The following is a 27,898-nucleotide window of genomic DNA, read 5'->3' on the forward strand; positions in this document are numbered from 1 at the left end:
TCTGAATTATGTCCCACATCATGGGCCCTTGGTTCACTGTGGAAAAGTACACAGTTGAGAAGAGAAGAGAAGAGAATAAATTCAGTTGGAAGGGGCCTACCTAGTCCAACTGCCTGACCACAAATTTGTTTAGAACTAGTTCCTCTCTAAACTGCAAGAATTCTCTCACATATGCAATGGTGTAACAGGAATAGTGAAACTTGATGTGCACAGTTCAGCTGAGGCAGTATCCTGTCTCTCGCCATTACAAAAATGTCTTTTAATGGCAGGAGAAAAATCCTGTGGTAGGCAGAACTGAGTTTGCTCTTTCCCCAGATTTGAAATCCAACAGTCATGACATCCTTTTAGTGCTGAAACAGAAACGAATGTCATTTTGAAAATATATCATCATTAGTTATGAAACTTTGGATATTGCTAGAACCTATGCAGCCTTCAGAAAGCTGTAAGACGGATGTATTTTACACCTCTCTGATGCTGTAAGCCTTGATTCACTTATTTTTCAGAATTTGAAGAAATGTTCTTGAAACCTGCAAAGCAAAAACACGCAGTACACTTTTAAATATGTGCCTAGAGCCTTGATTGACTTGACACTTTAAAGTGTTACAACGATGTTTCAATAGTGAGGATGGAAAAATGGTGAAGTCTTGTTATATGTGGTGGGTTGAAAAATCCCTCCTGAAACTGTGGATTGCCTCTCACTTAGAGTCTTTCCTGGCTGCACAATGCAACACCTTTTTCCCAAAATTCAAGAAAAAGATATTGCGTGTGCTTTAAAGTAACATTTGCTGTCTGTGAAAGGGAGTTGAAAGAAACAGTGAGTGTCCATCTGAACAATATAACTGCAAGAAGCATCTCTAATTTTTAAATAACACCCTCATCACAGAGCTAACTTCCCTTAAACCAGCAAATGTTTTGCATTTGTTGGCATTGAAGAGGGAGATCTATTTTTTTAAGTAGCCTGACAGCTTTCAGCAAAGCTCTGCCTGGCCTGTATCATAAAGGCAAAAATGTACTTACTGCTAGAGACATCATCATTAGACAGTACAGTTTACAAATATTAATGTTTTAAAATATACTAATTATGAAATACTTACATTAATAATGAAATTTAACATCCTGTGTGTAACATCCTTTTTAATGTATCTATCAACTTTTTTTTCCTTTTTCACACTAAACATAAGTTATCAACATTTGAGAAAGCCAAGAAATGTAGGCTCTGCAATCACTACCAACATCCTGCTATGAAAGCACACATGAATGCATTGATCAAAATATGGAAAATTCCATAGTATTCAAATACAGTCTTGAAGAAAGTCCTAAGCATTGAAGGGAAGGACAGCCTGACTTTTTGAAATGCATGTCACAAGTAGCTGAAATTGCATGGTAGATAAAACTTTCCATTCCTCAGCTAAACCTAAATGGATGATGACTAAAAAGACAGAGGCTACAGTGAGCTTACAAAGATTGGGAGTATAGTACCATAATGAAGTTGCACTTAGACTTTTCACACTTCTGATTTTGATGGATATGTTAGCCAAATACATTGATTTTTAGCATATTTTTTTCCTGCATTTTTGCAGGAGCATGTACATTTGGCTTTTAATCTTCTCTCACATAATTCTGTAAACCCAGAGAAATTAATTGGAATTATAAGTTTACACAAGACCAAGAAATATTTGGGGTTTTTTTCCCATCCAGTTAATTCCTGCCAGGCTGGTTCATCCTTCCATACTGTTTGCCTAACTTTTAACCTATCATATGTAACACTGGTTTTGTCAAACAGATTTCCTCTGAGGCTGAGTCATCATGTGCTACATCCTATGCTATATCTAGTACTACACAGTCCACAGTCTGCGTTGGCCAAGTTTTTATTCTGTTCTGCAAGAATAAAGACATCATAAAAAATATTGTGGACATTAAAATGGCCTAAAAAAAAATTGGGACTCTTACTTCAAATATTAATCATCTGAGCAGAAAGGTGCCTTTTCTTCTTTTATGAAGATAATCCTCATTAATTTTCTCTGTAACAGTTAGCCACAGAAGAGCTTTTTCGATAGTTATACAACAAAGTAATGAACATTATTCTCACTCTTTCTATGCCATTTTCAGATGGATTTCCTGACTTTACATGTGTGTCCACCTGCTCCGCTGCATCAGCTTGCTAGACAGGTAAAAAAGACAAGATAAACTTTAAAGAAAACAGAAATAACCTACAGATAGTTTTACATATTTGTAGATTATCATAATTTTGCAGCTATAAAAGAAAACAACAAGTGTATACTCAGGAAATGCATGTTCACATCCTGTGAGGGACAGAGATCATCTGTGCCCTCAGTTGGCCCAAGAGATGCTCCAGAACCTGATGTTTTATACCCTGAAATCCAGCCGTGGCACCCACAATCCTCCGTTTGTCACCCAGGCTGCCCGCACAGTGCCTTACGCAAGAGGTAAGTGTCTCCAAATTAGATGCAAATTGCAACAAAAGGCTGAGCAAGGAGTGGCCTGTTTCAATTTAATAGGAAACAAGGTTTTAATCCTCCCACTCCCTCCGTGCTGTGGCATGCATAAGGGTTACAGATTTCCCTTGGCATGGCAGAGCTATCAGAGGCAGTTAGGACCACACATTTGGATTTAAGCAGCTGTATTTCTCCCAGAGCTGTCTATAGGGATCCTTTAATCTGGGTCTCAGCCTGTCCACAAACCAGCACTCGCTGTAATATGTTCAGAATAAACCTCTTTTTCAGCTTTAAGTGGCAGGGACTGTCCATTGCTGTAAGTATATTTATTACTCTGCCTATATGCTTTGGCCATAGTTTGCTAAGTTTATCATTTAGTATCAGTGCTGTATCAAACAATTTCTGTCAGTTTTTCCATAATTTTTGCTGTTAATCCTGTTCTGGCTGTTTTGCAGGGAGTTGTTTTACAGGGAGCTGGTCTACAACAAAACATAACTTATCAAACTCAGTTATTTTTAATCTGGGTAAGCTCCTCAGCAAAATTCACCGTAAGGTCCAACATCAAGTCCTTTTGTTACAACTGGGGCTGTAAAAAGGTGGAAATGAGCTTTGTGGGAGGAGGAATGTTAAACTATGCTATTACTTCATGCATACCTCATGGGTGGGATTTCAGACATAATCTGTTAAAGTGCAGAGAGTGAGTTTGTAGGGGTGGAATTGAGGGATGGGGAAGCAGCAAAAAATTACTAGAACAAATCGTCTGTCTCAGCTGACAGCACCATGGAAGTGAAGTTACCTGGGATGGCTTACACAGGTTATCACCATCAGAAGAGGACCATCGTCCCCGGTGCCACCACTACGTTTCCTCCTTGATAAACTGATTCCATTTTGTAACCTGGCAGAAAACTATCCACAGTCTGGCTGGTACTGAGACATGCAGACACAGAAAGGAATAGAATCTCCCCCAGCAACAGCGGGAAATTATTAGATGGCTCCAAATCAGCTGCAACCCAGGAGTGTATTAGGAAGAGGTGGCTGAGCTCCCTTTTCTATCCTTTTATCCGTTTCCCTACTTCAGCCACCAGCACAGTCCCTCCTCACCAACAGTGAGTCGATGTACTTGCAGTACTTATCAAGTGGATGCGCTGTAAAGGGAAAGAATTAAAAGGAAAGGATAAGGAAGGCAGGGCTGGGGGTGAGAAGTGGTCCAACAGGCTCACGTCTACTGCAAGAGCTTCTTTGGGTGGAGATCCCCCCAGTTGGGTGGGAGGTGACCTTGGAGCTCATCGCAGCTTTCTGCATGAGCAGAAACAACACCTTGTCCCAGCACTTTCTTTGAAAATGCTGAGGTCTTCAAGTCTGAACATCTAACTGTGAAGAAAGAGGAAAATCACCTGACTGATGTAACCAAAACACCTGATGGTATATCCCCAGTACGAGGAAGAGAAGAGAGTGCCTCAACAGCTGAGCTTTGTCCACCTGGGGCTGGGCTATAGTACAGACCAGACGTCATCACTGGGTAGGAAGATTTTCCTATCCATTCCTCTGTGACCTTTCTGGCTGTTAGACGTGCAGAGCACAGTGGGGCTTTGTCACTCAAACCTTGATCAGTAAAGATCACTCAGCAAAAACACAATCTTTTACTGCACATCAAACAACTTTCTCCTTATCTTTCATACACCACCTCTCACCTAAGCAAAGAGGAAGCCATTTAGCACCTAAATTTTCTGGAAATGTAATTTAGCTCTCCCTGCAGCTATAAAGAGGGATTAAAAACCTCCCACAGGAGAATGGGATTACTGGGGATGTCAGTGCCTGGGTCTCCAACATGGAAGATGCACAAAACGTGATGGCAGCATGAGTCCTTCAGCTTCCCCAGGGCTGGGGCATCTTCGCTGAGAGCTCTGCAGGGTCTAGCTCATCTACTGTTAATTCAGCCTGTAATGCAGCTCAGAGAGAGGGACACATCCAAAATTTCTTATTTCTTTAAGGAATGCAGTCCTGCTGCTGCAAGAAATCCCCAGCACAGTACGAATCAGTGCATTTAATGCCACAGTCCTCAGCAGTAAAGGAAAACAAGTGAAAGAGTTGGGATGGCCCATCTATATGTAGTCACAGTGCTGCATTGAAATAATTCACTGGGTTTTCCAGGGCTGCTTGTGCTCCTCCATCTACATCCACCTTTGTTCCACACTTAATTCTGGGGACTCTTACCAACACCCACACCCCTATGCATGAGACTCTTTCTTCCACCTGAAATCAGGCTCAGAGAGGAAATTTTCTTCTTTGAATAAATGCTATTTATTACCTGCAGAGTGGTTAAATGTTTCACATAAGGATGTGAAAATTAGGTGCTTAATCCCATTCTGCCTCAGTCAGCTGTTCTAATAAATTTTGCGATTAATTTATCTCTGTTTCTTGTATGTAGAATGTATATTCTTGGTTTGGTTGTGTTGTTTGCTCCACCTAGTTAAGGCATAATGATTCTCTGGACAGGAGTTTGTGCAGCACCCTTTGGGTCAAGCTCTAAACTAGATTACCATTGCCTCAATGCACCCTTTCCTATGAGGTTCAGTACACCTATTGTGTGCAGATAAGATCTGGCCTTCATTTTCTGTTTGTCTCATACTCTAAATACCAGTTTCATCATCTACAGCAAATCAGACCCTTTAAAAAGAAGTTTAAAGCAATCTGATGGAAAGCAAATATCTTCTAAAGACTTAAATGTAAATAAATATAAATGCTTAGATGTGTCAATTCGGGAAGCTGGTTGAAAATACTTCATGGAAATGATCTTATTCCCTAGTCAGTCTTTGCTTTTTGACAGCTATTTCTCATGACATTTAATACTCACGAATAAAAGTACTTCTTGGTATGAATCAAGACCTGAGTAAATAAAGGTAAGGGAAACCTATTGCAACAGCCTTGAGACATTAAGTATTCTGTAATAATTGCCCATGGACATGCTCTTATCCTGTAACAAGCACAAGGTAACAAAACCCATGATGAAAAAGAGACATACTACCTCCTATTTTTCACTGTGTATGTGGAGAAAAAGCAGACACTTGAGGAATCATAGTGGGTAGCTATTCATTGCCAGCTCTAGCTTATCATGGGGTGATTGGACTCAGATGCCTGCACACTCGGGATCTAGACTTTTTTGTGTTATTTTGGGGGGACTTTGTCCTTTTGACTTTTATATAGCTATGGCTTGTGGTGAAGACCTTTTCATGTCAGCCATGGTTCATTCTGGCTGGTGACCATTATTCCCACTGATGAGGACTTCTATGACTTCTTACAAGGCCGAAACTCACCAACCATAGTTCATAAACCTACAGGTTTACTTTAAAATCATGACTTTGAAAAAGTAATAAACTCAAGGGATTTTTTTTCTCTCTGTCTAGTCTGGTCTTTGTCAAGGTCTTTCAGGATTTCATCAGAACTGCACAGGCTAGAAGCAAAATAAAAGTTATGGTTCCTTCTTAACCAAGGGACTACGTGGGCTGGAGATCAGGAAAAGATACTAAGTGCCTCTTAGCCATGTATTAAAGAGCACGAAGGTGTAAGTGCAAGAGCTACAAAAGAGTAATCCCTCACTCTCTGCTATTGAAATCAGGTAGACATGTACTTTGAAAGGTTTCATTTTTAATAGAAGGGGAAAAGCTTCAGAGAGGCTTTTGTCCAAAAAATGTATGAAATACAGGCTTTTTTGTTAGCCCTTTCCCAGGAGGCTGACTTTGGGAAACATTTCTTGTGAGAGTGACTGGCAGAGAGTTGAACCCCTTGCCCGGCTTAGACTGGTGAGGTGTATGGTGTGACCGAATGTCCTACCCTTCTGAATTGGAAAATTACAGAAAAGGGATCGTACATGAAGAAAGTTGCATCTTACTCACTTCCACTTCATTAAATCAGTCTAATTCCTATTTGAAATCAGCTAGGATGAGGACATGCAGCAGAATGGACTTGTAGTGACTGGCAATCTGTAATATTAAGTATGGCTTGAAAGCCAGTTACTCTATCACGTTTTCTTTCAAATTTTCCATTCTTTATATTCCAGCAAACCCTTGCAAATGTGCAGACAAGTATTAAAAATATCCTGATTTAAAGAGGAGGTGAGCATATTACCACAATTTAGTGCAGCATCATTATCAGTCTTCTTATGCACCACTGAAATAAAATAAACAGAGCCATATTCTCATGATGGTATGCCAACGAAAACACTGTTTGTGTCCTAATACCATGATCTTTAACTGAACTAGTCACCCATCCAGCTTCAGGAGTGGGAGACAGACCACCAGGCAAGGTGTGAGGAATCCCATGCTCTCGCCTGCAGTGACACCGTGGCTCATTTACTGCTGCTCTCTCTGCTTTCCCTTTGCCTTACAGCTTTCCCTTTCCATGACATGTTCTCTGGGCAGAAGATATCTCCACGGCGTATCCATGCTGTTGTTAATTTAATAACTGAACTCCATGTAGCTCTAAGTGGGGTTTTGGAACTGATTTTATCCTGGCCGTAGCTCAGGTAATACTAGCAGCCTTCACGGCTCCACGGAGTGCAGCTGCCCTGCTACTTACCCACTGACCTGCACAGATTTTGTAGCCTGTGCAAGAGCTCTAGTTTGTCCCCAGGATCAGGCACAGCCTGAGGACGAAGGAGAGACTGACCATTTGGTCACACAACAGGCTCACACAGTTACCATCAGACAGGACAGTACTAACAATTTCCCTAATCCACCCCTTCTTCTCCCTCCTCACCATATCCACATCTGGTTGCCATAAGAAGTAATCAAGCTAGTTTTAGCTGTCTTCAACAAAAGTGTCCTGGTGCTTGATTAACCCTTGCTAAGATAAACCAGAACACTAACCCAGCAGAAAATTATTCCTTTCGTTAGTTTTCTTTTAGAGAGGATCACTCCTCTAATCACAGCATCAAAGCCAATACAAAACAAAACCTAAAGCAATTGAACGTGTTTGACTTGCCTGCATCCTGTACCTGTCCTGAGCTGCTAGCATTAAACACCCATATTCACACAAAGACAGAAAACTTCCCGAGGCATGGGGAACGGCTAAACAAGAATTTGTTTCTAGTTTAAATGTGCCTTAAGATCTGCAGCTGCAACAGTCTAACAAAATAGAAAACAGGTCAAAAGAAGCACTCGTTAGATGAAACCCCTCTACAGTGTTACTGCTAAGATTTTAGTGCCGGGGGAATACATTGCAGAGTCTGTCATGTATTTATCTCTCAGCTTATCAGAGGATTGTGTCAAAGAAAATGATAAGTAAAAGATAAGTTAGTTCGAGACTGACAAGACCATGTTGTCTAGGTTGCTTGAACAGTAACACAGCAACATGTTAACCAGCATCGTTAGCAAAATCGCGGATAGGAATTGCATGCCTGATGGCACTTGTAAGGAGCACAAGGAGCCACCATCTAATGAGTGCCACGGATCTTTGGTTAGTGCCGTGTACTGCCAGCTACATCTGTGAAACAAGGTGAAGATAAAAGATAAGGAAAAATAAAGTAGGATGTCATTAATCAGCTTCTACAAAAGTAGCATATCAGTAGATAGCATTTAATAATACATCGCCCCAAGCAGCTCGATGTCTGAGCCTAATCTCATCTTCTGCATAAAGCACCTCCCTTGAGCCCAAGCTGCTTTTGTTCACTTTATGAACTGCAGCATCGGACCCGCTCTGCCGTTAGTGGGTGGTAGCAGGAGGCTTATCCTGCCAGGAGGCGATACACAATATTTAGGTTACCTTTGTGCTGCATTTAACGAACTAACAACAAACAACAAGGCCATTCAGGTTAACCCATCACCTAATGAGCCATAACTGCCAGCCGGTCCACTCATTACCAGTTAATAAGAAACAGGATTGCACAAGTTAGGCACTGAAGACACCTGTTAGCCAAGAGGTACCACACAACTCTTGGGTCAACCAAAGCAAATGAGCTTACCCATTAAAACATCAGGAATATCAGTACGGGGGTGGGACCCATCTTGAATTACTTTACCCGACTACAGCTAGTTTAGTCACAGTGACAGTCTTTAACGGGGAGAAGGGAGAGAAATTGGTAATTTTGTGGAACAAAACATAGGAAACTCAATTTTTTTTCTCAGAGGCATTATGTGATGCTCGGGATTGGCAAAGATCTACACATAGGGTTGGTGGGTACTCTACAGGTTCTACAGAAAAATGAGGGGATAGTTTTAGACTGCTAAAAGAAATTGCTATGGATCTTTGTGTTTGCAATCAGTGAAGCTGTTTGCCATTATATTGGTTTTGGCTGGAATAGAGTTAGTTTTCTTCATGGTAGTTCGTATGGTACTATGTTTTGGATTTGTGACCAAAACAGTGTTGATAACACACTGGTGTTTTAGCTGTAGACCCCTAGCTTCTACAACTGGGTGAGATGAATCCCACTCCAGCAGTCTAAATCATACTCTTGCAAGGACAGGCCTTCGTCATCACCTGCAAACTCAAGAGATTTGTGTGGAGGCTGGCTATAGTGCGGCTAACTTTAATGACACCAGGCTTGGCTGGGGTCAGGCTGGGAAGTGGGGGATCTGCAGAGCATAAGGGTTCTGGCTGAAAAGCAAGAGACTGAATAGTGGAGATACTGGCAGCCAGTTAAACACCGAGATTTTCTCCAGTGGGTCAAAAGAAGAAGTTTAAGGAGTGTATTTAAGCAAATGGTCACAAAACACTCCAGAGAAGTGAAGTGACTGGTCCCATTAGATGAACTAGCTAGAGATTCCCCATATTTGAATCCCAAAAGCAGAGAGGTCATCTGTCTCATCCTGAAGTGCAACATCGCAGGTTCATAGGAGATGCCATATTCCTGATCTCCCTTTGATTACATTATGGATGATGAGTTTGGCCCAGAACAGACAGTGGCTTATGCATTAGCTGGAGCACAGGAGGTAGCAAGGTGGAGATGTGTCATCACAGAACAATGCAGTCAAAGAAGTCACCTTATTACAAAGTACTGTGGTAACTAAAAGCTGCCCAGCTTTTCTCTGGGATTTTCTCTGCTTCTGACAAGACCGGCAGGTCACAGCCATGTGACATCTGTAGGTCCAGTGAAGACCAGTGATTTTGTAAGCACCTCTTGCAGAGCTATAACCAGCTGGGAAAAAAACTGTGATAGAAAAAAACATGCCAAAGGTGTGAACAGGAAAAACACAACTGAGAAAAGGATTGTAAAATAAAATGCATGCTTACACCTGTGTTAGCTCAGCCTGGCTCTCCCTTGTTGTCTCAGCTGGGTTTAGGTTAACATAGATGCCTCCTTGGTGTAGAGCCGAGTGTGACAGTCTGATTTCAGATTGATCCTTCTCACTGGCTTTAGAGGAAGTGAAAAGTATTTACCTGGTTGGTTTAAGAGTTTCTGTGAGAATCTGTCACTTCTGACATGGCGCCAGAACGTGTAAACTGTTTGGTGTGTCGTACTTCCAATCTCTGCTGGCTCTGTTCATATATATTTTGGTCAAATTACCAGAAGAGTTTATTTCCTCCTTAAAGTGCATTTGCCAACTATTTCAGTAACTAAGGAATGAGACTAACTTTCATAAATCCTTAGGAGGTAATTTAGCCTTGACAGAGCCTGTTAAAAAATGTGGTTTAGTCTTGTATGGCTAGATAAAACAAACTTCTCATTTTCTTTGGCCTTTTTCTTCAAAAAGCTTTGGCTTCCTCATGTGGATGCCCTAAAAACTATGCTTTCTCTTCTGTCATCAAAAAACAAACTACCTAGATTTTCTTCATCCAAATATATTACCTTAACTACTGTAATATCATTCTCAAAACAAGTAAAAAAGCTAAAAAGGCTCAAAAAACTCTATAATATATAACTCCTGATAGGGACAGAGTCCAGCCAAACTAACAGATTTTTCAGTCTCCACATATTTGACAGCAGATATTTGGGTTTTATTGTATATTGATATAAATTCTCGACCATCAAAGCTTCAAAAACAACTCTCAAAGTGATTTAATTTTTATAACAATGTGTATTTCCACGAACTAAGATAAAATCACTGAATGGGGATGGAATATTCCATAGAAAATGCCGAAATCTGGTACCAACCTCGGTGACACAGGTGGCCTCATTCCTCCCTAGGGGGAAGACTCAGATCCCTTCGATCCCAAGTTAAACCAGGCCATATCCTGACCACATCAGACACCGTGTGTATGAACTGATGATTTATTTTAACGTGCGTAAGCCTGACACATCTGGCACGCTGAAGACTTGCTGTGCACGATGGGCTGGCAGTGGAGGGTGCCAGATGATGCAGAGGGTTGACAGATGTGCGACGAGGTGAATCCGATCCTGCATTTTTCTGCTCGCCGTGTGGCAGCTAGAATTGTACTGTACACGCCAAGCTATGCAAACCTGCCCAGCGTTGGGCAGAACCTTGCCTTCATTAAAAATATAACAGTGCCCTCTCGTGGGAAACTGAACATGTGAAGCTAAAGTTTCAGTGTCATTAAAAATTACCTTTTTCCTCAACTGCAAATAACGTACAATTTGTTGCTGGTAAACCAAAAGAAACTGCAGGGCCCAGATAAGTTCTTAGTTACATCACTGGATATTTTCACCTAGCCATTGCCCCTGGTTAGGCAACCTGGAGATTTATTATTATTATTCTTAAAAAAAAGTTGGTTTAGATTTCATCTTCTTTCCTACTTTGATAAAAGCATTGGGACACAGCTTGTCTTGGTGTACTAGGGACTGATGTTTCATCTTCTGAAACTTAAAAATACTATCTGCTTAGCAGTTACCAAGAGTAACACATTTTATGTTGAATATATAATTGTGGTGGGGTTGTAGTATATAGAGCTCTGTTTTAGATGACTAAACTTTCTCTATAAGTATGGGAGAGTTAGGCACTGCCAAAAGGACATCCTTTATTGTCAACATGCCACAAAAACTACTCTTGCAGGTAGGGAGAGCTCTTCTGCTGCTCTCCATGTTTTTTGGACTTTGGTGAACATCTTGTGCAAGCATGTCTATAATCATAAAGGAGGTCTAGGCCTAAATATACAGCTTTTAGACCTCCATGTCAGAGTAGAAGGATCTCCCCTATTGGTGACAAGGAAATGTCTGTGTCTGTTTAATGGTTGTAAATTCCTCACACTGAAGGGAGAGCACAGTAAGAACAGAAAAACAACCTCCGCTCACCCCAACACTAGACTACTGGCAGCTTAGCTTTGTGACAGAGAAATGGTTTCCACCCAGCAGAATTGCTCTGTGTTAAAATTATTTATTTAAAGCTAACAGTCACACATGCAGAGTTGGAGTCTCCAAGATGCTCAGTCTTTTGGTTTGAATATAAAAACTCCTGTGCTTCAACTTACATGTATACTTACAAGTATTTGTCTGGGCCCAAGGCTATCAACTATTTCTTCTGTCAGAGTTGTACTCAGAAACTTGTTCAGATATGCTGAGGAATTTTGCACAGTTATGGTCCTTCCCTCAGTCATCATTACCACAGCAGAGCAAAGTACTCAAATACATGGTATCATAGAGCACAACATAGTTAATGAATATACTGCTAGTTCATTCTGGGGTGATTCCAGAAAAGAAATAACACCCCTGTTTGAATACCTCATAAGTATATGCAACAGGGCTTCATGCATCCTAAGATAAATTTTTATATATATATGTATATATAAAATTTATCTTAGGATGTTTGGAAAAATGCAGCACAAAGTAGAGTCAGGAACTCCATTCCAATTTGTCAAGTTAATGAAAATAGAGTTATTTTTCTGCTAATTTCTACTGAAAACGAAGGGGGGGGGTCCATGCAAAATCACAATGACTGGTTTAAAAAGCGAGAAGATTGTAAAACCTGATTTTTATGTTCGTTAAGGGCTAGGTACCTGCCTTTCTGTAGCTTCTAATGACACCTGCAGCACTATTTTAACAATAGCTCACCTTGTCTTACTGTCATATGGAATTTTCTTCTTAAAACACATTGCATTATGTTTTTGAAAAATTTTGTGGTTTTGAAAGGTATTAGGCCAACTCATGAAAGGAAAATCTGGCAAAGGTATTAAATACAAATACATCATCTCTAATTCAAGGAATCCGGCAGAGGTTGGGAGGTAGTCTGGAAAACATCATATCTTTATCCTGCCCTCTAATTCTTCCTAGGAGTTTGCTTTTGGCCTTTCCTGCAGAAAGACAGTGGGGTTAGGCTGACTTTTGGTGTGACCCACCGGTGCCATTTTCATATTCTTATTCATTTATCTATTTGAGCTTGGACTCACTAGGACTGTGCTACAACACTGCAAGACCAGCTGAAAGAGCTACATGCAAAAGTAATGTCACCTCTGCCTTGTAGAACAAAATTATCCTTTGTCTTTAGCCTCAGGGCTCTGAAGACTTCCTCGCAGATTGACAAAGCTCAAGACTAGTTTGAGGTTACAGCAGAGCTTTCCCTGTGGCTGGGATGCTGAGGGAGACAACTGGTTTGGGGAAATTTCAGACCCTTCACCTTCAGAGAGCAGGACAGGAAAGCAGATGCCATTTAATCCTAACTCTCAGAGAGGTTCTATGTGTTTTATCATATAATAAATAGCTTTCACATTATAAATAGTGGACAAGTATAAGCAACAACTGCAGGCAGCACATATTCAATGCAGCTTTTATAATGTTTATGCAGAATAATATAACAAGAAATCAGAGAGAAGAAAATTCAGAAGGAACAAATGAGTCAAGGTTTTTCATGAGAAATACAACCCAGCTACAAACCTATCACTGTATAGAATAAGAGAACCGTGTATCATTGACAAACAACATGTAGTACTAAAGATATCCAAACAACTTCCACAGAGGAAGAAAATGTTTAATTAGTGATAAAACAATAAAACAAATATTTTGTGATAGGACTCTTTTTACTGGCACTGAGCCTGTCTTCAGACAGAGATTTCCATTCCCTTGTACACGACAAATTTTTAAAATTTTGTTTCTGAAGGAACATAATTTTAAATGTCTTTTCTTTCCTATTTATTTCAGGTTACATGGATAATGAATGAGAAAGAAAATATCATACAGTTCATCATACTGTAATGCATGAATGACTGGAACTGCATTGTTTTTTATTTAATACATAGTACCGTGTTTAAAGTTTAATTTGATGTTATTTTACTATTTACTCTGAGACCAGTCTCTTGGGAGGGGGTAGGGAGTGCAATTGGCTCCCAGAGCCAATTCAGCAGAGAATAAATTCAACAGAGGCAAAGCCAAATTAGGCAAACAGTTGTCTGGAATGCTTTAAGTCTGTGGATTCTGCAACTGGGCTTTTCAAAGTTCTACCAACTCTATTTTTCATTTCAGCAAGTACCTTCAAATTGAAGTGTAAGTTACTTTTCATTGCTTACCATTTGTTTATAAGCCTTAAAAGAAAAATGAAAAGCATCTTCTATAAGGAAAAAACACCAGGCAGGGTACTTTAAATTAAAATTACAATTCTCCGGGGGCTCCTAGAGATACTGTCATCACCCCATGAAAAATTAAAGCAGCACAAGACAAGACTGTAATTTCAGTTGCACTGACATGAAACTGTCCTACAGTGATACAGTTGTCCCTACTGGGAACACGTGTGTATTAATGCAATAAATCTGTGTCAGTATAAATCCTTTCTGTCTGCATGTCAATGTATGTAGATTTGAAACTGCAATCAGATATCACACCCTGAGTAAATCTACTGAACTCGTATAAAAGCTTGCAGGGTTGGGCTTGCAATACAGTCGTATCCCCAGATTAGCCACCCTAATTAGCGCAAATTGCTGTGTGTGCTGAGTGTCCGTAGCCATCCGGCTCTGCCCAGGAAGGGGATGGATGGCTGCTATCCATCAGAGGGCAACAGGACACCACGTTCACGGGCAAATTACTGTCTGGAGCTGCCTGTTAGTAGGAATACTCAACAGTGCATTTGGTGGTCTCCACTTTCTCCATGCTAGAAGGCTGGGCCTAGGTTTTACCCTGCGTGCGTGGTCATTCCTGCGGGCTGGAGGGGAAGCTGTGCGTGTGTCGGGGTTTAACTCCAGCCGGCAACTCAGCACCACGCAGCCGCTCACTCACTTCCCCCCACCCAGTGGGATGGGGGAGAGAATTGGAAGGAAAAAGGTAAAACTCGTGGGTTGAGATAAGAACAGTTTAATAGAACAGAAAGGAAGAAACTAATAATGATAGTAATAGCAATAATACCATGACAAGAATAATAATAAAAGGATTGGAACATACGATAGTAATAGCAATAATACCATGACAAGAATAATAATAAAAGGATTGGAACATACCAAACAAGTGATGCACAATGCAATTGCTCACCACTCACCGACCGATGCCCAGTTTGTTCCTGAGCAGCGATCCCAGCCCTGAGCTCCCTCCAGACGTGTGCCAGAGTCCGGCTGCCTGTGTTCCCGATATCCGTGGCCCAAGTGCGTACCCTTGACTCCTACTGCCGGGAAAGAGCAGAGGGAATGTTTGTAGAAAGACAGCAAAGTAAAAATGGGAAGAGAAGAAGTACTGTTGAGATAGGGTTGTTAGTAGCTCAACGATTCAAAAAGGAAAAGATCAACATGGAAATGTATAAAGTCCTAGAAGAAAAAAAGCTAGGGAGGCAGGTGAGGAGCTAATTGGGAATCACCAGGCTTTTGGGTGAGTCATCAGAGACACCAGTGTCCACAGGCCTGGTGGAAGTTGGTATCTCAGCACCACTGGGGATGCAATCCAGGGAGCTGGGGAGGCCAACCCATCCCCTGGGTGCCTGCCCTGCCAGCAAAGGTTCTGCACAGCCGTGAGCCTATTAACCTCAAAGCTCGTCAGACCGTAGCCACCTTTCCATATGATAAAAATCATATAAAGCAATATATAATTGCCTTACATTTTGTCTCTCTTGCTTGAACAGTTTGTTCCTGACTAGATATGCCAGAGCAAACAGACCCAAGAGAGAGGTTGTAACACGAGAGGTGACCAAACAAAGAACTGGGAAGCTGGAGGCATCCAGTGAACCTCCCTCCAAACAACATGACCCTCACCCTGGTCCACACATTTGACCAATATTGTTGTCACTATGCATAGTTTTCCCTGTGTTTACTCAGGCCTTTCACATAGGAGTAAGGGACAAAGAAAGAAAAAGATTTAGGAAGGAAAATCAGGGAAAGGGGTTGTAATTTGCTCTTAAACACAGGCTTTCGGATGATGGCGTGCTTTTAAGGTAAATATACATTAACTTGTTGATTTGATAAGCTGAACAGAGTTTGTGATTTGTTGCTTGGCAGAGAAGTATTCTTGGAGCAGATGAAAAAAATGCCCTAGTTGTATAACATGGAATATTAAAGAAAAATTACTTTGGCAAACAGAAAGTTTTCCTGGTAAACACACTCTGACCCTGTGGGAGTGGTACTTCACTGACTCAAAATGTTTGCTTTCCACAGAGCAAAGGACAAGCAAGACAAAAGTCCGTGAGACTGTAATCTGCAGACCTGTCATATAAGAATGTCACAATGTAAAATCTTTTTTCTATTTCTCTCCTAAAGCTACACAGATATGGGGATGACCCAGGCAGTGAAATTAAATACCTAGTCATACGCAGGGGAGATGCAATAAATCTCCATGTAAATTGTCTTCACTACAACAGAAGACAGGACAAATCCATCTGCAAGATTAGAGATAGCAGGGAGATGGCAGAGGTGTAGCCAAGTCCGATGAAATTCACCACCTCCGACATTTAAGGAACGAATTGAATAAATCTTTGAACCATGAACAACCAAGTTCATGAAGGCAATCACCTCATGGAAGAAGTGATTTAGAGCTTTGGGAAGATGAATATGGAACTTCTGCCTAAAAAGGGAACTAAAGGAGCGTTTGAATCCTTGGCCTGGTTTGATCCAGGGAAAAATTCTGGATGAGATTATTGAAAAAGCAATGCATAAATCCATAAGGGCTTTTTTGATAACAAAAACACATGTAATATTTCAAATTTCCATCAGGCAGGCCTAGGAGATGAAGAGGCCTTAGGGTAGCTAAGTCCTTGAAAGGGAACTTTTACATTTTCTTTCACATATGCAAAGCAGAAATGTGAAACAAGTTACTCTGCTGCTCTGGTATGCAAACTACTGGCACATAAGATAAGAACCTGCTTGTGTACAACTGGAGCTAGGCAGAAGAATTGAAGCTAAAGTAGAATAATTGTGTCAAGTGACTGGATATGGTAAAGTAAATAACCAGTATGAACTGGAAAATGACAGGGGTGTTTTGGGTTGCAATGGCACTCACACATATCGTATCAGTAATATCATATAAGGGCAAAACTGCCTAGGGAATGCTATTAGAAATATCAGGTTTGGGGTATTCTAGAAGCAAAACTAGGATCAAAGTGGAATATGTAATTAGGAAAGGACCACTTATTTGAGAGTAATTTGAGAAGAGAAAATGGGGTGCAAGGGCAATGAAAAGGTGGGCTCAAACTCAGAAAATTGGAAAATAAAATCAAAGAGCAATACTAAGAGAATCTTCTGGAAGCAAGAACGTGGATACCTACAGACACCAATGATGTCACCCTTTGGACCTGAGTCCACCAGGACAGTTGAGGGTCTCCCAATGGACAAGCCGTTGTACTTTGTATCAGGTCAATGTCTGGCAGGACGGGGGACGGAATAGCAGTGTGTCATAATATTTACAGAATTGTAATTCAATAGTGGATCTAGATCTTAAACTGGATTTAAGAGCTATAATGAATAGTTTCATAGCTGCACATAAATGCCTGCATAGTTATATAACAGTCAATTTATATTAGTAGCTCGGTTTTTTGTTAATTGGATTATGGATCCTTTTGGTTCCTTAAATTACTGATTGAGTTTACTGGCTGCTTTGCTTATTACCTCAAAGTGTGTTCACTAATCAATAAATGCCTTGATCAGTTTGCATAAATTACATCTCAAGTGTCCAATCCAAAGGGGGAGTATCAACCTTCAGCTGTAACAGATGGATGACTGGCAAAATGAGTAAACTGAAAGCAATGGACAAGATATACTTTGATTTTAATAAGACTTCTGATATTGACTTATATGTCATTATATATAAAGAAAGAAAATGAGGTTTAGATTACATCTCCATGAAGGAAACACACACTTGAAACGAAAAAGTTTCAATTCACGTCTCACTTTGACATGAAGAATTGATATCAGGTAAGGGCCCTGAGGGCTCCTGTGCTGTGAGCCAATGACTATTTTCATTGTTTACTTGTGCAGTTGAACAGGGAGTTCAATTCTAAAAAATGTTTTATAACTGAACTTGGTTGAGGTTCCACTTTATGTAGGGGATGGGACTGGAATTCAAAAAAAAGCCTAATAAATTGGAGATGTTATTTGGGGTAATAAAAGATGAGACAACAGAATAACAAAGTATATAAATGCGAATTGGAGGATAGCAAGCTTTAAAATGGATGAGACATCAAAAAAGGCATATTTTGTTGTGGGATGTATTAACCACTTTCTTGTTAGTAAGACCTGTAAGTTAATTATTTCACTCTGTTCACCATCAGTAAGTCCTAAGTTGATGTATTAATGTTGCAAAGAAATTTATAATATAATCATTATGTAAATATTAGTACAGAGATGACTCAGTACATAACAACTATACTGCACTTTCTGGAAATTCCTAGCACAGTTTTTTAGAACAGGGATGTGTGAGTTCAACTTTATGCTGGGCTAAGTAATTTGCGTGATAACTTAAAATATTACATGGCTGCAGTAAGCAAGAAAATGGCTTCTTTCTTGCAGATATTTGAAATTTTCAGGTTTTTTTCCTACTAGAAATTTACAGCTGTAATAATCCCAGTAGCATCATTTGTCCATCTAGAGCAACACTTTACCTCAGGATATGGGAATGTTAGTGAGGATACATTTGGCCCACACAATATGTCAAGACCTTCCTCAGTTTCTCAAGGTGATTGTGAGACTGATAATGTTTAGCGAAAAGATAGCAGGAAGCAGTCTGAGTAACTAAAACTAAGGGATTTATTTATTCTTCCTTTCTGAGGGGGAAGGAGTAACCAGACCAACATGAATAGATGGTCAGAATAAAACACAACATGCAATACAATAATAATAATCAAAGACAGAGTTCTGGGTGGCCCATACACTGCAGTGCATATTTCCAAAGAGAGATGATGCATAAATCAGTATTTCTCCTTCATAAAGTAACAATCCTTAAAAAATGACAGGACAAATTAAAAAAAAAAAAAAAAAGGAGAGAAAAAAAATCAACAAGCATCTGTAGCAGAAAGCTACAGCCAAAGCTTTAAGATTTCACCAAAATGCTTTAAAAGGCAGTGCTGGAATTTTAACTGCACTTGAAACAAGAAGCCTGAAGAAAGTCACCATCCTGGGACTCCATAGTGCTCCCAAAAAAGTCATATACATTCTCCATACTTTGCATCCAGTGCATTTTTTCCCCAAGATTATGGGATGGTTCTTTGACAAAGGGTTTAAAATAATTGGCTGGAAGATATTTTTGAGATCTGGATAGAGACTGTTCCTTTCTCCTACCAGACCTTTACAAAAGCTTACATCAATCCTATTCCCAAACCTCTCTCACCACAGATGAATTCAAAGCTGATCAGGGTTGTACCCTCTCCTACTTCTACAGCTGAACATTCTGGGCCAGAACCAGTAAAAATTCTTCATGATTGTGGAACCGCTGGAGTCTTCCCACCCTGAGAAACTGGTTTGTAGCTATGTCCTCAGCCAAACCACAGTTCTGCTCTCTCTGACTGTAAAGTCATCTTGCCCGTTTTCAGAAATTGTTTTCTTGCAATTTTTCACAGGACTAAAAACTCACAGATTCAAAGCAATCCAGTTACATACCAGAGTAGTAACTTCTTTAGGTTAGACCGTCCAGATAAGGTATTCCTTTTCCTCAGAAGAGGCTAGTATGTAGTTCATGAGTCGTCTAGGTTGAAGGACAGCTTGTTATGGCTTGCAAATGTGACAGATTAAAATGTGCATCATGTCAACACCATTATCTACCCTTTCTCTGTAGAGTCCATTCTCCTAAGGACCAGTGAATGTCAGCCTAGCTGGCTTCGCAACCTAAGCTGACACTAAAAAGTGGCATACTCTCAATATCTCTTCTTCATCTTCGTTGTCAGAGGTAGGATGTGAAAGATCTGCTGCTTACACCATCAGAGATTGTTTTTCAGCTCTAGGTTGACTCCCAGCTGGTGTGTTCTCCCCCTCTAGGCCACAGTTTTGCTATTTGTCTGGCAAGCACACTTGACTGCTTAGTTTGAGCTGGATGGATAGGAAATCAAACCTGGAAGAGCTTCAACCTGCAACAAATGGCCCTAGGCTACTGCTGCACTGTTCGCATAGTGCTGATCATGGACTTCTGCCCTTATGCTTAGGGTTTTATGAGCCATTAGCCCTATGTTTCTTATCCTACCCATTTCCTCTCTGCACACAGCTGCAGCCCCTGCAAATCCACGTCCACAGCTGTTACCATAAAACCGATCTCTCCCGGTGCTCTGCAGCTGTACTGATGCAGTGAGGGACGGGATTCCCATCCCCAAAATCCTAAATGTAAGCAAGACACTAGCCAAAGGTATTAAGCTGTTAAGAGAGAGAGGAAAAGAGAGGTAGTACTTGTTTCTTTTTGCACCTGCAGGTTGTATATCCAGGAACTTTTTGTGGTGACTTCTCATTGCCAGCAGTGGACGTGAGAAGAAAAGCGTATGTGCTGTTCTAGGAGCTGATTGCCAAATTGCTTGTTTAGCTGCTGATTGTGTGGTCGGTGGATACAATAGAGCAGGATTTAGCTCTATCCACCTGAGCAGCTCCCTGTCAGGCTTTCTCCACAAAGCATAACTGCAGGTGGGTATGAATTCAACAGTCGTGGTGCCCTTCCATGGCCTCATTTTGTAGCTGACCTTGCTTTGAGTATACCTGTGTCTTACTTTTGCATGGTTCTCTTTTTGCATCCTATTTCTTTCCCCTCCTCCTCACTAATTCCTACTTACTACATTTTGTATTAAGGTTCTACCATGTCCCGACATGTACCGGGCAAACTGAATAGAAAGGTAGTCTTTGTTCCAGTTTTGATACCAATAAAATACAGCAGAATGTCAGAACGCAGGACAAAGATGGCAACTTAAACCAGACACGGTCAGTAAATGCATGTGAATTTGGACCAGTAGGTGAAACAAAGCCATCAGACCCACATCTCTGAACACAATTGTTCTGAGCAAGGTGAATTTATTAGGATAGACATAATTTATGAGACATCAGTCACACAAGGAAAACAGAAGACTGAGAATATTTATTTACTATGTTTCTAAAACAATTTCTGGCTGTTGCAAGTTCAGTTTTGCATGATTTCTTTCTCTCTACAGATTCATTTTGGGATACCTGGTCCAAACTAAACTTCCTCATAGATAACAGGTACTTCCAGTTTGTTACACTCCATTGCTGAAGAGTAGGAGGTGAGCTTCAGTTCTCCTGGACTGAAATATCTAAAATGCTCCAAATTACTTTTACTGTTAGCTGAGGAAAATACATGTTTTTAAACCCAGATTTCTGTGGTCTGTTTTAGAGTGAGACATTCAGAGCAATGCACATCACATCTCAGAAGTGACTGTTTTTCTTCAATGGCTGTAAAGGGAACTAAATTAGGATGAAGGCAGCTATACTATAGATATATACAGATTGAATATAAATTGAATTCTACCCTAGTTATTAAAAGACTATGATGGCTACATGGAATCATAATGGCAATATTGCAAGTCATGAAATAAAAGGTTCAGGAGTACACACTTATAAAACAGGGATGCTTTGAGTGCCACTGATCTCATCTGCCTTTCACCTGGAGACTCACCTGATTCTACAAGGTTAGCTTTTCCAAAAAAAATATTCTGCGTTCCTCTCCTTTGTGGAGCTAGATCAATGAAGACAATAGAGCTTGATACACGATAAACTTGCTGAAATGTAGACATCTTAGCATGAGAGAAGTCTCTCCCAAGACACCCCTCATTGTCTCATCTAAGCATTTAATTCAGCTGGGAGTCCACAACCTCCTGAGACGCCCCAGAGTATCCTGCCAGGGCTTCAGCTACAATTTGGAAGGGCACAGGTCTTCCATATGTCCTTTGTAACATCTTTAGCACTGCAAGAGTGTCTTAGTTATCTTGTTTTATATTAAATGGTGCCAAGTGCCTCCATATAGGCTGCTGCATTTAGACTTAGGTCTCCACTTACCTAGAAGATCTCATTCTCTCTGTTGGGATAACTAGCTCAGATGTAGAAACCTACATTTTAGATACTCTCTTTTAGTTAGACACAACTATATTTTATGATGTCTTTCAAAAGAGTCTGTTCACTGATTTATGAAGAAATGTGTGTATTTGCTTTTCCCCGCCTTGATCATAGAAAAGCACTGAAGTAAGCACATGTGCTTAGATATCATTGATAATAGTGTGAATAACTGGATACTTCCCAATAGCAGAAACTTGTAAAAGATGTGTATCAGTTTCAGCCAGGCAATATTTTTCTTCTTACCAATTATTTTTCTGCAGTTCATTACAGAATAGAGTGTTCCGGGTTCTGCTTCCTGGACTGTGTGTACATTTTCTATCAGATCATGTCTCTTTAGAAGGGAAAAACATTACAAGATGCAGAAACCAGAAATCTATGCCTCCCTTTACAGTGTTTGTTTTCACTCAAGGCCTTTTGCATGCAATTAAATACTTCCTCTTGCCTTCTTTTTTCCATCTAGCCCTATGGTTCCTGCACATCAGACTGGAATGGCTCAGCTTCAGTGAGGTGTGTGGAAAGCCAAGTTATGCTGTGAATGGGTATGTAATACACCCTCTGGTTATGTAGGTTAGATTCATCTTTTATCAAGTAGTTTCCCATTTCAGGGTGTTATAACCTCTATGCTATTGCAAAAAAAGGCGAGAAGCTGCTCAAAAACAAGCTTGGCTGTGGCCAAATGCAGTTAGTTCAATAATTATTATAAGTCAAACCACAATTAATCAGCAATATCATTTCCAAATGACTCTTCATGCTGGGATACTGTGATTTTAAATGGAGATTATCTTAATACTTCTTTTCACTCTTCCAAATGTTTCTCATTTGCTTACTGCAACCAGTCCAATAGAATAGTCCATGCAGGACTCACTGACTTTCAAATAAGATTTTCCTGCTTTCTTCTACATTTTAATGTGCTTTTCAGCCTCAGCAGCTTCAAGGTATTTGTTACCAACTGGACAATGTTACAAGAAGACCAACCTTCTTTCTGTGCCACCTGCAGTACCTCTGGTATACTCTTATGTCAAGTGCAGGAGAAGGCAAAAATGCTTATATATGGAACGCATTTAGGGCTGACATGTTTTTAAAGAATTCATGGCAAAAGTCCCCACATTGTCATCCCTATTGTTAGATTAGAGAAACACCTTTTCCCAGCAAATACATGTAGCAAACAAAAAGGCATTCATGAAAAACTTCAGTTTTACAGCCTGTTTTACACAGAGATAGTTATGGCTGAAGTCATTGACCATGTAAACTGAAGCTGAGCCCTTAAAACCATTTTTATCCATGAGTAAGAAACAAATATCTCCAGATCATCATTAGATTTGAGGTATCTGTGATAGTTTGGAGTCTGCTTTGTGTCTTCCACTATTAGAAGGAAAGGGATGTATTTTCAATTTCCTTTTTTTATATATACATCACTCAAGAAATCACCTATATCAAAAGGCCATTTGGATTCTGAGAAATGTTGTTGTTTGCTTGCTTTGTTTCCTGTTGGCCAGATTTATTTCAAATAACAGATTTGTCCTAAACCAGCAGCTGGGCATAACTATGTTTTGTCTGGTTACATCAGACTCTCACAGAGAAAGACGTATCTGAAAAAAAATTGTTGTTCCACATGAGTTTTCCATACGGAAGTCTTCTATGTTCACTTCCTTTGTGTTCTTCCATATTGTTGTCAACATTCACTTACAACGGGCATTGGTTTATTTGTTTTATGGGAGAAATGTGATTGAAAGGATGTAGCTTCTGTCTCATTGACCAGTAGCTGACATTTTCTTTTATTCTAATCTAACATTTTAAATGCATTAGATATGTTGCTATGTAAAGGTGACTTGAAAAGTGGTTCTTAGCCATTTACAAGAAAGGGAGAAGAAAAAGACTAGCTCAAATGCAAGTACTTTCACTATGGAGTTGTGCCAGGAGTTGGAATTAATTTTACCCCAGATTTCTTCTCTGGAGCCAGATCCTTGATGTCCCATAGTATAGAGTTAGAAAATGTTTCTAAGGAATTACTAAATCTAAACAGTAGCTGAAATACCAATCTGTGTACAGTTAAAATAGAACAATTCTACCTTTTTACATTGCTCAGCTTTGCCACATTTCAACAGAGAAGATTGAAAAGAGCATGAACACATGCACATCTTGAGCTTTGATATCAAAAGTGTATGATTTTAGTAATTGAATCATTTGCTAATCCATTTTGGACTTCATGCAAATGACTTCCACCCTCCAAAAAAAATTTCCTTCTGCAATTTCCTAAGTTAGACTTTAAGGGCAGTTCTTGCATGGTAAGACTAGAAAGGAATAAAGTTTATTACCCAAGGAACCCATGAATTCTCCTCACTGCAAACTTTTGTGGAAAAACACCTGTCAGGCACAGCCTATTTATAACAGATCCTGCTCTGGGGGCAGAAGCGGGAGAATAGGCCTCTCAAAGTTTCTAGTTGACAATTTTTTTAATTATCTATTATACTGTGCTTATGCACAGTTACTGTTGGTTCATTCATTTGGGTTTTTTTTTTTCCTTGGTTATGAACAGTCACATAGGGAGTGGTTTCAAGTTTCACACTGTCATGAAAGGAGACTCACTGCAATCACTAGGGAAATCACTGTGTCACCTGGGCACTGCAAAAAGTTGAATTCCTTTAATGGGGGAAATCCCTTGTGGAGGATCTAGACCCATATTTTTTGCTTCAGGATGAATACTTTCGTAACTTAGCTGCGGTCCAAAGGATGGCTACTAGCAGTGGGTTAGCAGCAATGACTACAATTTCTGCATTGCAGTCAGTGCTGTCTCCATTTGCTTGAGAAATCTGGGGCTTTGCAGAAGGAGGAGAGATTAGAAAAAATACTCTCCCTGTGCTCAAAACACCTAGAAGTATCTTGTCCCCTCCCACAAAGGGGAAACCTGTAGAAAGCTCCTACTTCGTATGCTCTTAATTCAGCCTGCCTCGTCCACTGACTACTAAGAGTTTAGACAAGGAGTTTGGAGTAGATGCTTAACTTCTTGAAAGCCAATGTAAGGGAAGTGAATCCTGTTCAAATCCGGTAGTCAAACCTTTATTCAATAAAACTAGCAAATTAACACATACTCAGTGGGAATTTCCTAATGCGGTGATTATAAGAAGTGATGAATTAGCCAAATAAGATAGACTCATATTTGACCATAAAAAAAACCTTTTGTCTTTTATTAACAATATTTTTTTTCAAGTAACAATATGCTAGGGTTGTTATAAGTTTCTGAATTCAGTTATGGAGCCATCATTCTTTTAAAAAATATTATTTCTAACTACAAATCAGATTAGTACTTTAGAACAAATGTTTTGTCAAACAAATGAAAATTGTATGGGAAATTAAAGGATTTAACCTGGCTAGTCCTTGCAGAAAGTGGGAGTGGCTAACATGATTATGCTGATGGTTTTATCTCTTATTTTATTAATTGTCAAGATGACCTCTATCCTTGAAAAAAAAAAAAAAAGAAAAAAATACTACTCTCTATGTTTTCCTCTCCTGTGCTGTTTCTAGGGTGCTGATTTCTCTAAGGAAGAATGTAAGAATAAAGAACTCCTGTTTACAAGCCACAAAATGTTAAAAATCTCCCTTTTCATTTCAAAGCAAGAGATCAGGAAATTCAGAAATACTTCCTTCCTATTTTGTAGGCTATATACAAATATATTTAACTATTAAACCTATTTATGAGATGATTCGTCTGCGGCAGACGTGAGTAGTTATTGAAATAACACTGCCTCAGGTAACCACTGTCAGACACAGTTATGTGTGTGCTTAGTCTACAGCCTCACTTGTTGAGAATTTCCTTGCTACAGGCCAGAGAGCAAATAACTTGAACAATACTTATTCACAGTAGTTTTAGACTTACAAGTCAGTCACGTTAGATTATGTATATAAGCATACAAAGCTCATTCACCAGAAGGACAAGACCAAAACAATCTCAGGATTGAGCAGAAGTCTCCAAACCTAGCTCGTGGGTGATAGTTTGGGTCTTTCTCAGCTGCTCTCCGACGACTGAGGGCAGACATCGAATGGTGTGTTTGTCTGAGGAGGGTGGATTTGCTCTACCTGCTCTCCATGCTGGCTGAACACACGCCTCCTCCAGTCCAAAAACAACGGTGTGGTATTATAATGGTGCTGGAGTCAGGATTTCCAATTTGCAAGTTATCTACACCCATCATCTCAACCATGGTAGTCCAGTAGCCTTCAAAGAGACTCACAGCTTCTGCGTTTATGTGCCTTGACTGTGCCTGGGCTAGCTTTTTTTGGCATCTACCCCATCTGACAGTAACTGAATTACTACCCTGTTGGTTATTTCCCTAATACTAATCTGGAGTGGAAGGTGGGTTGAGTTGCGTGGAAGAAATTAATAATGTTCCTTTTTGCAAAACAAAGTTAGCTAAAAGGATCAGGTCTGCAAGGTGTTTTGTATGGCTAAGGAAAAGATCTATGTAAAGCCTGAACCACACAGAACAGCATGAATTTTAATCAAAGGCACTAGTTAAGCTGTCATTAACTTCAGTGGAACTGAAGAATTGAAGAAGGTCAATTTTGCCTTCATTGCTTGAGCTCAAATCAGATTCTTGTCATTCAGGTTTATATAAGGGCTGAAAGAAGAACTTCCATAGTCAAATCTCTCAAGTTGATTCTTTTTTTTTTTTTTTTAAGAACTTTCCATAGATTTATCTTTTAAAAAAATACATACGTTTGCAGAACCCTGTAGAATTAATTTTTGAATTTTTTTTAAATTAAATTACTCCACCCCTTCAGCTAATCCACATGAGGAAGTGGGAATTGATATGCTAAATTGCTCTTTGTACCATGATCCCGGATGTCAGTTTTATTAATCTTTGTTTTTTTCCCAATTATTTTACCCATAGACCGTGAATTGTAGCATATCTGACAGACTTTCTTTAGAGAACAAATGGAATACAAATAAAGCACAAAGGCAGCTGTGTCAGAAAGGAATTATAATCTGATATTAAAATGCTGACAACAGCATATAGCTGCAGAAATACTGCAGAAAACAGGAAGCAATGAAACAATATTGAGTTGTACTATGGAGAGCAACCTCAACCCAGCGTGACAAAAATGGTGCTCAGTGTGCAAGGCATCACAGCAAAGGCAAGGATGAGGAAGGGAACTGCAAAAAAAAGAATGAGTAGATGTGCAGATGTTTTATGCCTTCTGAAAGCCAACAGGCAGCATGGAAGGAAGCAAGAGAGGTTGTGTGTAAATAGAGCAGAGTTGAGCATTGAGGACCTGTCAAAGCTGACTTCGTAATATTACCTTGTAAATGAGTGGAAGCAAAGATTCTGCAAGAAGGAAAGGTGAGCTGAGCGATGCTGCACTGGAGCAAAAAAGCAAACACATGCCACACGTCTCTTCAGACTAAAGGGGGAAGATGTAGACATCTGTAGACATTCTGCAAGTAGGTTACCCTTGAGCAACACATGGAGTGAGTTGTGTGCAAAATAATGCCTAGTGCCACAGTCTTTTGGCCTCAGTGAGCTAATGCAATATAAATTTTATTTAGCAAACGGAAGTTCAGGAACTGCTAGGAAGAAAATATCACTGCGTTGCCCAGTGTGCAGGTCTTTCTGTGCATGGCTCACATGAAATGAGTTGCTGACTTATGTCTCTGCCTCATAATATTTATTCCACTCTTTTGCCAGAGCCAGAAAAGACAATTGCAAAGCAACCATCCCTAAACTTGAGCTTTCATTTTTGTGAGCACAATATCAGCACTGCAGCTTGCTGATCAGACTACCAGTATTTTGGCAAAGTCAAAGTGCTGCAAAAGGACAGGCCTTTTATCTTCTCTCTTGCCTTGCCCTGGAGACAAGCAAAAAAACCCAGAACAATGCAGTTGGATTGGTTCATTTTCAGTCACCTGTTCCTTAAGAAAAGTCTTTCTTCTAAAATGTACAGCCCCAAAGCTGATGTAATTTATCAGCAATAAATATTGACAAGAAGGGAACCTATATATATATATACAACTCTAGAGTGAGGAGAGCCTCTCACTCCTGCCACTCTTTGTAAAAATACAGAAGGATTCTGGCTGGACAAAGGTAATGTATGCAAAATTTAATTTCCTTATTACAGATTTTATC

At 39.9% G+C, this 27,898-nt stretch overlaps 1 long non-coding RNA gene across 1 annotated transcript in view; it reads right to left on the reverse strand.

The window, feature by feature from the left end:
* The window catches only part of LOC104322996 (uncharacterized), a 52,320-nt gene that overhangs the window by 12,346 nt on the left and 12,076 nt on the right, over positions 1-27,898 (reverse strand). Inside the window, exon 2 of the long non-coding RNA XR_011328585.1 lies at positions 14,766-14,926. This is a non-coding gene — a long non-coding RNA (uncharacterized lncRNA). The remainder of the gene's footprint in view (positions 1-14,765; positions 14,927-27,898) is intronic.

Source organism: Haliaeetus albicilla, chromosome 18 (genome assembly GCF_947461875.1).
Source record: "Haliaeetus albicilla chromosome 18, bHalAlb1.1, whole genome shotgun sequence".
Classification (NCBI taxonomy): Eukaryota; Metazoa; Chordata; class Aves; order Accipitriformes; family Accipitridae; genus Haliaeetus; species Haliaeetus albicilla.